This window comes from Strix aluco, chromosome 4 (genome assembly GCF_031877795.1).
Source record: "Strix aluco isolate bStrAlu1 chromosome 4, bStrAlu1.hap1, whole genome shotgun sequence".
Classification (NCBI taxonomy): Eukaryota; Metazoa; Chordata; class Aves; order Strigiformes; family Strigidae; genus Strix; species Strix aluco.
The window spans coordinates 119,028,047-119,039,466 of record NC_133934.1 but is presented as its reverse complement, the minus strand read 5'-3'; the positions used below and the strand labels follow the sequence as shown (position 1 = coordinate 119,039,466).

The 11,420-nt window shown below is 37.9% G+C and overlaps 1 long non-coding RNA gene across 1 annotated transcript; it reads left to right on the top strand.

Annotated features, from left to right (window-relative positions):
- Positions 1 to 311: 311 nt before the first annotated feature.
- LOC141923608 (uncharacterized) lies at positions 312 to 10,754 on the top strand. The gene is made up of 4 exons (XR_012623341.1): positions 312 to 432; positions 1,263 to 1,381; positions 10,353 to 10,454; positions 10,702 to 10,754. It is a non-coding gene; the product is annotated as an uncharacterized LOC141923608 (long non-coding RNA).
- Positions 10,755 to 11,420: the final 666 nt, after the last annotated feature.

The following is an 11,420-nucleotide window of genomic DNA, read 5'->3' as shown; positions in this document are numbered from 1 at the left end:
TTCCTTAGCTAATATTTAAAAGCTCCAACTAAAGCCCTCCCACAGTAATGCTGTGCAAGCTAGAGATCTTGCAATGCTTGCTGAATGTATTACTCTGCCTGTGAGTGATTCAGCTGTGTTTTAAGGCATTCTCATGATCTGTTTGGGTTTTTGGGGAGGTCAGTATGCCACAGTTCAGTGAGAGGCAATTTCTTCAAACAACGCTGAACAAGGTAGCATGGAACAAGAAATATTATGGCTGTGCCAGTGTGGTATTGTAACTAGCATAGCTGCTGTTGCTGGTTTCTCTAACAGCTTGTCTGTCTCCATCCAGTATATTCTGAATGAGTGAAGCTGTTTGTGACTCCTGGGCAATGGTGGAAGTTCTGCACACTGTATTGTCTTATATTGGCTGCTGTAAACTATGCCGTCAGCCATAGCTGGGTTCCTGCGGTAGGTAAACCAGTGGTGAGAATACCACCTGCATGTGCAATGTTTGGAAATTAAAATTCATCCTCAGTCAAGAAGTTAACCAGTAAATCTTGAATGCCTAAAGTGAAAAGCGCATTTAAAGTCACAAAAAACATGGAAGAAAACAACAACAATTGTTTAGAGCAGTGTTAGTGGAATTTACTCAGTCATAAATGTTGCCTGCACGCCAGGTCTTTCAAAGCTATAGGTTTTTTTTTTTTTTCATTTAGTTACTGTTTAGTAATAAACCTAATAAGCTTCTGCAAATAGTTACTTGCCCCAGAGCAATAGATGCAGGCTTCAACTATGATAACTGCTGGAGATTATCAGTTAAACCTGCACAAAAAAGAGAACAAAGGAAATTAAAATGTCTTCAGTAACATTTGAAAATTAATTTTAATTCTGTGCAATTTGAAAAGCAGTGTTTCCATGCATTAGTAATTTCAAACAAAAACTAACGCTACTTTCACTTTGTCTTTTTTTTTTCATATTTTTCTTTCTCATCTCCATTACTTGAGTAAAAATGTAATTTCTTGGTTTAATCCAGTTCCCCATTTTTTAAAAGGTATCTTGTGAAGAAAACTTTCCTACTTCGTAAAATTTCTACCTGTTGTACTGCCAACCTGTGATGCTGAAAGAAGGCTGTCACATCCTAGTTATTTGTGACATTCAAAGAAAATGTTGCCAAAATATATGGCTGTTAGTGCTGGCTTTTAACTGGTTCTTCTTGTGCTAAAATTAGCAAATATTTTAGAATTGTGACCAGAATCTCAATCAACTAAATATTTTTCAATTTTATTTTCCTCAATCAGAAAGAAGAAAGATAGGAAAAGACAGACCCAAGTGTTTTGCAGATGATCACTTTCCTCTATCTCTTCCTGGACTCAGAATATATAAAGCATATTTGGAATTAAAATTTCAGCAAGCTCAGGTATATACTTACAATGTGCATGTGTCTTTTGGGGCACAGACTGCTTTGATTCATCCAGTTATTCAGCAGCTGTGAGTGACTAGCATTACCTGAAAATGTTCAATATTGTTTCTATGTCATATTAGAAAACATTGCTTCTGATAAATATATTTACAATATAATTTCGTACTGCTCTCATTGCCATTATGGCATCTCTATAGATGCATGATGCTTACCAAACAGAAGCGCCATTTGTTCACAAACGTTCCTGAATTCAGACATTTGAAATCACATTTTGGGTTGTTCAGCAGCTTCCTTGTGCAAATAGCATCAAGATGCAGAAAAGGGCATAGATTGTAGAAATGAATGGGAATGGTGTGAAGGCTGCTGTATGCCAGGATTTTGTCCAGGATTTTTCTGTAAATCAGGCAGCTGATCTCCTGAGGTACGGTGACTTGAAGCTTCAGATATATAAGTGTTTTTAAATATGTATACTACCATGAGTATATGTGTGACTAACTCTATTCATAGTATCTAATAATTTTTATCTAGAAGAGCTTGTTATTACATTTACCAGACTTTTTGCTTTAGTAGATGGCAGGATATTCCTGTCTGAAGAACTGTTCTGTCTCAAGAGAGTGTGTTCATCTTCTAGGACAATAAGAGAAAAATTTGTAGTGTCAAAAAAGCTCACTTCTGGCATTGAGCAAATTATTTGGGGTAATTTGATCCTTAGCTACCATAAAATTTAATCTGAGAAGAATATTGGTCATGATGGGAAGGAGACAGACCTCACCAGGCATGTGTTTCTCTTCTGCCTCCTCTCTTGGTGGTTAAGATGTTCATCTGCAATGGTGGATGCTGCTGTTTAATTCTGACCTCTGCTGTGGAGGTTTAGATCCGGCTGTCCTGTCTCTTAGGACAGGACATGAGCAATTAGCAGCAGTGAGGTCTACCACAATGTGTTCTCAGTTGCTCCTCTTTACACTTTTTTGCTTTGGAGGAGCAGTCTGTGGGGCTGATGCCCTCTCTGCTAGGGGCATCTGGTAATCACCTGGCTTTAAAGATGTTCTCAGCCTTGATGGTGGCCACTTAAGCATTGCATGCAAAGTGAACCACTTCCAACGCAAGGGGTGAGAACCTACCTCACAATCCCATGGTACCTAATCACACAAGCAAAGTCAGATCAGAGTTCAAACCCATGCTCTGTCTGATCAAGGTAGGAGTTTGAATTTGGGTCCCTAACTCTTCATATGAGTACCCTAGCATTTGCTCTTCGGATCATTCCAAAATGGAACCCGTCCAATAAGCCAGTTCATGTAAACTACTTCAATAATAGTTGAGAGTCAATGAGCAATAGAGTAAGAATTACTCTCCAACCTGATGTTAACGGTACTCTGGAAGTTGAGGCAAACCCTGTTATAGTCAACACAGGGGGAAAAAAAATGCCTCCATATAGCAAAGGACTGAATTGTATATAAAAAGTCAGAGAGAACAATCCTTTTGCAACAATTTTGTAAATATTGTCTTGCATTTCCTTGCCTTTTGTGTTTTCATTTGCCAAATGTTTGCATTTTCCAAAAATGTTTCCTCTTGAGACATATGGAACATTTCATGTTAAATGAAGTACAGTGGGCTGGGTGGGGATGGTAGTGGTTTTGGTGTGGAAACCTGGAAAAATTGTGAATTCGGTTCAGTTTGAACCAACATTCTTTTTCAACTGTTTGGCTTGGCAGCTGAACTGAAAAAACAGTTATTTGCACAGCCCTAAGCCCTCCTTTACAGCTGGACCCCTGCGTTTTACTCGGAAAATTGTAGCATAGTCCCTGGAGCTGTTCATCCATGGCACAGAGGCATGAACTGGAAATCCCACTAAAATTTAGGGTTGTCTGAAGTTTTTGGAGATGGGGGAGCTCTAAAATGGGATTAGATGATGGCACCCACAGTATGTGTACTACTGGACTCTCCAAAGACACATTGTTGTTTTCAGAGATTCCCTCTGTCATTTGCTTGTCAAAAAGATACCTCTGATGTACATCCTTATGGGAAATATTAGAAAGAGGAGAGCTTTTGACTTGTGTGCATTGTTAGCTGGGAACAGAGACATTCCTTTTTCTAACTTTTTCATTCCTTGATGGAATGAGAACATTTTAAACCAGGACAAGAAAACTGCAAGAGCCAAGCTTTTTCCTAGATGCTGCTTATAATCAAATACATCCATCCAGGCTTTTAAATACCTCATAATTAAACATGCAAAAATGGAGACTTAATTTGAACATGTAAATTAATTACATGATATAACAATTGAAATTCATAACTGAACATCCATTAGCAGACAACACTTTTCCTCATTCTTTTGTTTGCATGTTTATAGTAATCACGCAATAGGATTTATGGTGCATGTCACCCTTTGAAAATTAATTCTGCATCAACTTAGGAGATGTGTTCCCATTTCCATTGTATAGCTTTGCTCTATAAATGCAGATAATTGCAAATTAAGCCCCAGATGTCTAAAGAGCAGCAGTAGTGACCATTATTTGATGTATGAACCACATCATGTCATTTCTGTGTCACTCCTCTAGGGGTTAAATGAGTTTCATGTTTTGGACATCTTAGGAAAATAATAAACAATGTAGCTCATCCAAAAAACATCTGCTGGGTTTTTTTTGTTAAATAGAAGACAAAGATATTTAAAATGTGTTTTCAATTGCCTGCCAAGAAAATAAGTTTACATAAAATAAACCTTTTTTCATCCTGAAAAATTGTGAATTTACTTTCTGCAGCAGTTTAGAAGTCAAAATTTATCCACATTGTGTATTTAGCAAGTAAAGAACTCAGTTGCTGTGCTAAGCTACATTAAATATAGATGGATGAGAATGAGGTCAGTGGAGTGAACACAAGCTGTACCCCTCAGAGCTAATATGTGCATGCACATTGCCTTAAAGATGTTTACCCAATGGATGTCTGTATTTGCCTGTGTATTTCAGTGCATGATAGATCATGAAGCTTTCCCTAGCAAGCATTTGTGAAAGAAACTTCTCTTTCACATTTGCATTTTTGCTGAGCACCGACAGCACTTCTATTGATAGGAGTAGAGTTTACTTGTCTCTGCTGGGGTCATAATTCACTGTAGGGCTTGGGCTCTTCATCATGTAATGTGGAGCCTGGTCAGTAAAGCCTCTTCATTAACTTGGATCAGAGCTTGGAATTCCTTTCCATCAGCTAGTGCTTACTCAGTTGAAAATATTGCCTTGAGCTTTCTCACCCATACAGGAGAAGTTCTTCACAACTGAACCTCTTCTCTGGTTTTATTATATAAATCCAGCTTGATCCTCAGCGTTCTGCTTCTTAATGTGCTACACAGCTGTCTCACACTCTTGGCTTCATGCCATCTTCATGTTACACCTCCCAGTAGGTCAGGCACTTCCACTCTGTTGTTTTGTTAATCGCTTTTAAATAACCGCTTTTTTATAATACTACTTACAGGAAATACCTCTCCAGTAATACCTCTGAATCACAGCCTAAAATGTTGCCATATGCATCTTAAACTTAAAGAATCATATCTTGCCCTATTCTGTATAGTAGCATCGTGGCTATAGACACTGCAGTGAATTGTGATGAAAATGAGGAATTTTTTAAAGAAAAGCCTCTTGCCTTCTTGCACACAAAGTGCTTAGCTCTGATGGGAAGTACTTGGACATACATCAGAACTTGGACTGATCAGTTATCAACCTGGGGCCTAGATAATGAGAGGGAGCTACACTGGGACAAAGTGTACTAAGTGTGAAGATAGGAAAGTATTTATAAAAATGCAGCAAAATAGCTTTGTGATAATTAGTGGAAAGGAGGTCACAGCCTGTCTTTCTGTCCTACACAAGCCTCTTATTTATTATTGTGGCATGACAGCATATGGCTCTGAGTATTTAGTGGACTAATACCATTTCTCAGTTGTTTTTGCTTTCTCTTTTCTCACAGTAAGATGTGACTTAAATTCCTAAACTCAAAACCCCCAAAAATTCAACCCACAAGCCCCAGTGGTATTTGGAGTTTATGTATTCTTTAACCAAAGGCCTTTACATAACCAGATACTGGTACATTCTTTAGTGAAATTCTTGAAGCTTTGGGCTTAACCACTGCTTCTTGCAGTGATGTGCTTGAAAAAATGTCAACTATGTAGCTGTACTGGAGGGCTGTGCAGTTGAGGTATGTCCTTTTTCTCAAAGTGACAGACTGGTGTCAAGGTTTAGAGTGAGGCAGGGTCCTGGCTCCAGCTCAAACGGTTCCGTGGTGACATCAGAATTTTGGCATCTATATTTAAACATTCTTGTTATTGTCATTACTGCAGAGAAAAGCTGTAGATTTGGCATGAATGAATCCACTACAGAGATATCTGCTGGAGTAAGCAGAGAACTTTAAAGCTTTGTGAGTTGGGAATTGCCTCATTCATTTTTCATAGGTTATTAATTCTGAAACCTTTGTGCTGCCTGCAACAGTGGACTAGGGTGTGTACTGGAGAAGTTTTCCAAATTGTAGGCAAAGAGACTTGATTTCTGAGAGAACAAAAAGGAACAATACAGAAAAATCCATGTTGGAAGAAGAGATATAAAAGTGCTTAGAGAGGCTTGAGAGAGAAAGAAACACACAAATGGTTTACAAGGCTGGAGTTAAACAAAACTAAGTGGGATTTAGAAGTGTACTTAGAAAAAATAATCCTGAAAAGGAAGAGAACAACCTCCCTTTCCACCCAAAATCAAAAAGGAACGCTATTAAAATGTTCTTAAAGTATTTAGTTTCTTTTAATAACACTCATGATACATTGGACAGTCCAACATGATTCTGTGTGTATTGGCAAAGCATAGTAGCCTTTTGGATGCTTAAACTTCATCTAAGTGTGTTTCAGATCTATGTGTGATAAACCTCATTTGGTAAATATGGGAAGTTGATCATCTCTGTAACACAGCAGTTGTGTTTCAGGTGATATAACAAAATGATATAAAGATGTCAGGCTTCTTGGCTCTTAGAACTGGCTTGTTGCATTTTCCTCTGAAGTGCAATGTTAATGAGAAATCTCACTGTCAGGACCCTTTTACTGAAATATTTCTGAAACTTTGTGATTGCTCTTTTCTTCTAAATCCTCTATATATGTCATTCAGTTTAATATGGAAAACTACTGGAAGCACCCAGAAATAAAATCCAAGATTAGGCCTTTCTTTCCCATATTTTTGACAATATTCTTGCTCAGATATCCTGAACGGGAACATCATCAAGAAGCATAGGGCTCAAGAGCCGGAGTCTAGAGCAAACTAATCTGGCACTGCTATTCTGGGCAGAGGATCATTTGTGGCCTTAGGCAGACAGAGCACATGATCTTTAAATCTGTTTCCCTTTCTGTAATATAGAGTGATGAGAATAATTTCATTCCTATCTGAGACAATATTTTTATTTGCTATAGACAGATAAAATGGTATGGAAATAGCCTTAATAAGGATTGTTCAAAATCAGAGCATATCAATCATTCATCATTTAATTGTTTCAATTTTATATTTTTAATGAAGGAACTCAGTTCATAATTGAAGAAACCAAAACATTTAAAGGTTGGATTTGTATTCTGGAGAGTATTCTGAATTTCAAGAAAACTACCCCCCCCACTGTTTCATTATGAGAAATATTCTAAAGGCTTTCCAAAAGTTTTGTCTTTATGCAGAACCTCAGTCTGTTTATTTCTTCATGCCAAAGATGAGGTTTGGCACAGGATTGTCCCATACCCTTGCCAAAAGCTCTCCTAAGAGCACACTCAGTTAGTTTATATTACTACTTTTGAAAAAGGAAACATTAAAGAAACCATATTTTTAATACAGTATAAAGGTCCTCTGAAGGCTGAAAATGCCTCCCTCTGGCCCCACCTCTCTGCAAAGGGCTAGGGGAAGTGAGGGAAAAAGGAGTCCTACAGTCAAAGAGCTGCCTCTGTGTGAGGCCTGGGAGCTAGGACAGCTTCGCTCTAACCCTCACTTCCCTGCAGGGTCTGTTCAAAAATTGTTTCTAAGTCTGGTTGCCCAAGTCGAGACAACCATGGCTTCATTTTCAGCCAGTCTGGGCACTCTTAACACCTGTTGATTTTACTGTGACTTTCAAGGGAAGAAGGACCTAGGATGCCTCTTGCCAGTCTTCCAAACTACTGTAAGTGCACAGAATACCTAGTGCCTTGGTCTGTCCCTGTCCCTCTGTGACCCTGTGAGCACTAATGCATGCCTCTGCAGCTTATATGGAAGGTCACAAAGCCAGAGAAAGGCCATGGTTCTTATATGTCCAACTTGCATTTTATTTGCTCTTAAGGTAGTATAACCTCTAGCTGGTGTCTGGAACCCCAGGCCTTTCCCTGATACCTAGAATGACACACCAGTCATATTCTCTAACTTTTGACTTAATATGGCATTGTCCTACATATTGGGGAAAGAGAGACTTGAGGAATCTGCATAACTATGCTGCTGTTGACTAAACTGTTTTATAAAATGCAGAGGCTTAACTTTTTTGCACTTCTATGAAGTCTCAAGTCTGAGATTATATATAAGTAAAACATAGAAGGCTATTGTCATAGAAATGCCTGATTCTGTAGCTATATTATGCACAGAGTGAGAGATCATTTCAGATGATCGTAAAAAGAAAAATGTCTGTATTGTAAAAGAAAAATGTGTCTATTGTGTATCCCTGTATCCATCCATCCATCCATCCATCCATCCATCCATCCATCCATCCATCCATCCATCCACTTATCCATCCATTAGAACTCAAATTGTACTTTTAGAACTGAAACCAGATGTTAAAGCTGTCACCCAGCTGAATTTCTCCCTCCTCCTGGAGTTGTTTATTCAACCCATTCGTTGTCTACAGGCTGGATAGGCCAGGCATAGTCAGCTATCAGACAGAACTCACCTAAAGCATGGAAGACCCTTTCTTCCATTTGAGCACCACACACTAAAATGACAGCTGAAATTTCTGCATTTAATTTTCAAATATGCTTTGCCTTTTTTTCTTTTTTTTTCTTTTTTTTCTGAAACGAAACTTCCACATACAGAATTTCTTGTTCAACCACAATGACTTTTCCTCCTCAGGATCAGTCCAAAGAAAGTCCATTAGGTGGCTGAATACTCAAGTATTAGGGATGCATATGCAAAATCTGAAAATTAAATTTGAGTGCCCAGTCTTGCATGGATGGAATCCTTTTTTCAGTAAGCATATTTGTCTTTGAGATCTGTCAGAGTTGCATCAATGTTGATCAAGCTCCAGGGTCAGGACCTTTAAGACTTTTTAGTGAAAATTATCACTTGAGTTACAAAGCATTTCTACTGTGATATGAAAATGAAACGATGCTGAAAATTCCTAAAGTACTCAAAGAGGGAGTTATTTTATAATCTGCAATTATTCTCAATAACGGTGTTTCTGGAGAGAATAAATGTGGAAAGCTTTAGTGGGTAGATCCTCCTGTCATAATTTCACACTGATACTCAGATGGCAGTCCTTGAAGAACTTAATCCTTTTTTCTACTGTGAATAGATATTTTGTTTAGTTAACCTGCTGGAGGATTTAAAAGGAAATCAACATGTTCTGTAGACTCAAAGAGTGAGGACTGTTTATTTGTACATTCTGACCTCCTGAATATTACAGGCCAAAAATTATTGCTCTGTCACATTCGCATTGAACAGTTTCTTCAATGATTGATTAAAGTGTTACCTGTAAATGTAAACTAGCAAACACAATTTCTTTTCTACTGTTGTTCATTTTGGAAAACTATGATTCCCTGAGATTGGAATGAATAAAGACTCGTTTCCTATGGCACTGTATTCTCTGGTTTTCTAACAAGGCACAAGCTCCAGTTGGAGCTTTTCCAGTGGCTAGGAAATTCCTGAGAGCTCAATACTAGTGGATTCTCTGAAGCCTAGTAGGTTATGTTCACACTGAAGCCTTTCATTTATTGGGAGCACTATTAAGGCCATCCTGTTCACCCATCCAAATGTTTTCCTGCATTTTGTTAGGAATTTAATTGTTTTGGAGGTGTCTGTTTTTGTCAACTTTGTGTTAGGAATTTAACTATGTTTGAGGTGTCTGCTTGACTGCATAAAATTTGTTTTCCTAGGAAATCTGGCACCTGTACTGCCAGAGATATCTGAACCCCTATGGTTTTTTATTTTTGTATTCTTACTGTTCATTAGAGGAGAGATAAGAGAGTTTCATCAGATGTAAAACATCATTCCCAGAGGATATCAGCAATGACCAATGGACTAATTTCTTTCTGACATTCTGCCTGTTGCTGAGGTTGCTTCACATCATGGTGGGTCTTTAAAAAATATGTTTAAAATACACTGCCCCACTAGATTGGAAATGAGTTAGCAAAAAGTTTAATTTCTGTCATATTTTCAAAGTACTTTGTCATGTCAACAGCCAATAGGCAGGATGCAAGTGAAATGTCAAGGCTCTGTTTGCCTTCATTTCTGTTTGCATTTTCTATATCTGAAGATGCTCCTAGATTTTGTTACAATAATACTTTTCATTTAGAAATTTGGACCTCCTCTAATGTGAGCCCCAAACATTTCCATTTCTAAGTGCAAAAAGTTGATCCCTATGTAATTATGAAATGGTGCCAGCTTCTAACCACACTACCTTACCTACCCTAGTCCTCTGGAAATGTTTTACTTGCAACAGCTTTATATACCAAACATGTTTGTTTAATAAAAATGTTGTTATGATAACTATAAACAACATATTTTTTATATGACTAATGTTTTCATGAAGTTGCTTTCATTTTCACAGGTCACTGCTTCCTTTTCCAGCCTAACAAACAGTTTTCTCAATCGTCTTGGGCACTGAGTTGGTGCCTCAGCACTTGGATCTGTGTCCTATGATTTGATCTTCTTTTCAGAGTGTTCTCTCATTTGTCCCTGTCCATGTGCTGTTTTTCTGACACTTTTTTTTTTCTTCTTGTGCCACTTTATGACAGTTTTTCTCCATGATGTGGTGTTAAAAGAGGTGAGATATCTGGAAAAATATTAGACTTAGCATGAAAAAAAAAGAAGCAGTTGACCAATAAACTACCTAGAAAGTAAGTAATTTTTCTTTTTCAAATTTCTTATGTGTGTGTCTGTGTTGCTGTCTTAAAATCTACATTCATGACTTTATCTACACCATAAGGCATATTTTGTAAATGAGCTTAAACACTCTATCAAATTGTAATTATTCATGAATAGTCTCTCTTTATTGTTAATGATATGCATCACACTAACAGAGTCTGATATACTGATTATAAGAATAAAGTTCATCTGAGGTAACGGAGTTTATTCCTTTCTCAGGCATCCAGCCTGGATCTCAGCTGCAAAGTAAGTACCTCTCAACATCTCATTACCAAAATAGCAACCTTCTTAATCCTTTGCTGTGAAGAACAAAGGTTTGATTCAGTCTCTGGAGCAGAAATAGGATCTTATTAATGCACTGGCAACTACAGTGTTGTTATTTTTGTTAGAAAAGGGAGAAACAGGAATTTGCTGATATATGTTAGATTAAGGGCTGTTATTGTTTTGAGATTAGTCGGATTGTTAGTTGGGCCTTTCCAATGGCAGTTGAAAATCTACAAAATATCTTGTAATTTAATATTCTGGATGAATTCAGGAGCTACTTCCTGGAAATTCACTTCTATTCTTTGTATCTGTTCTGAAAGAATCACTCGGGGTATCAGTTAAATGGTGTATTGCTTACTGTGCAAGTGGTGGAACTAGGAGGGAAGTTCTTCTGTTGCTCTTGCCTGGAGTGCTGGTCTTCCTGGGTTCAATCCACTTGCCATCTGGTGAATCAGAGCTGAGACCCAAGGCACCAGTGAGGTACCTAGTGCCCAGCCTTTGCAGAGCACTGACTCAGAAGAGGTCTGTGCATTAGCCGAGTGTCCAGGCTTGAACATGCTACAACTGACATATGAATTCACATTTTGAAGTATTAGAGCTCTGATGATATTTTATAGAGTCTTTTCTTTCTTTTGAAAGATTTGCTGTCATGTAGTGTTGGGCTGCAGTGGACT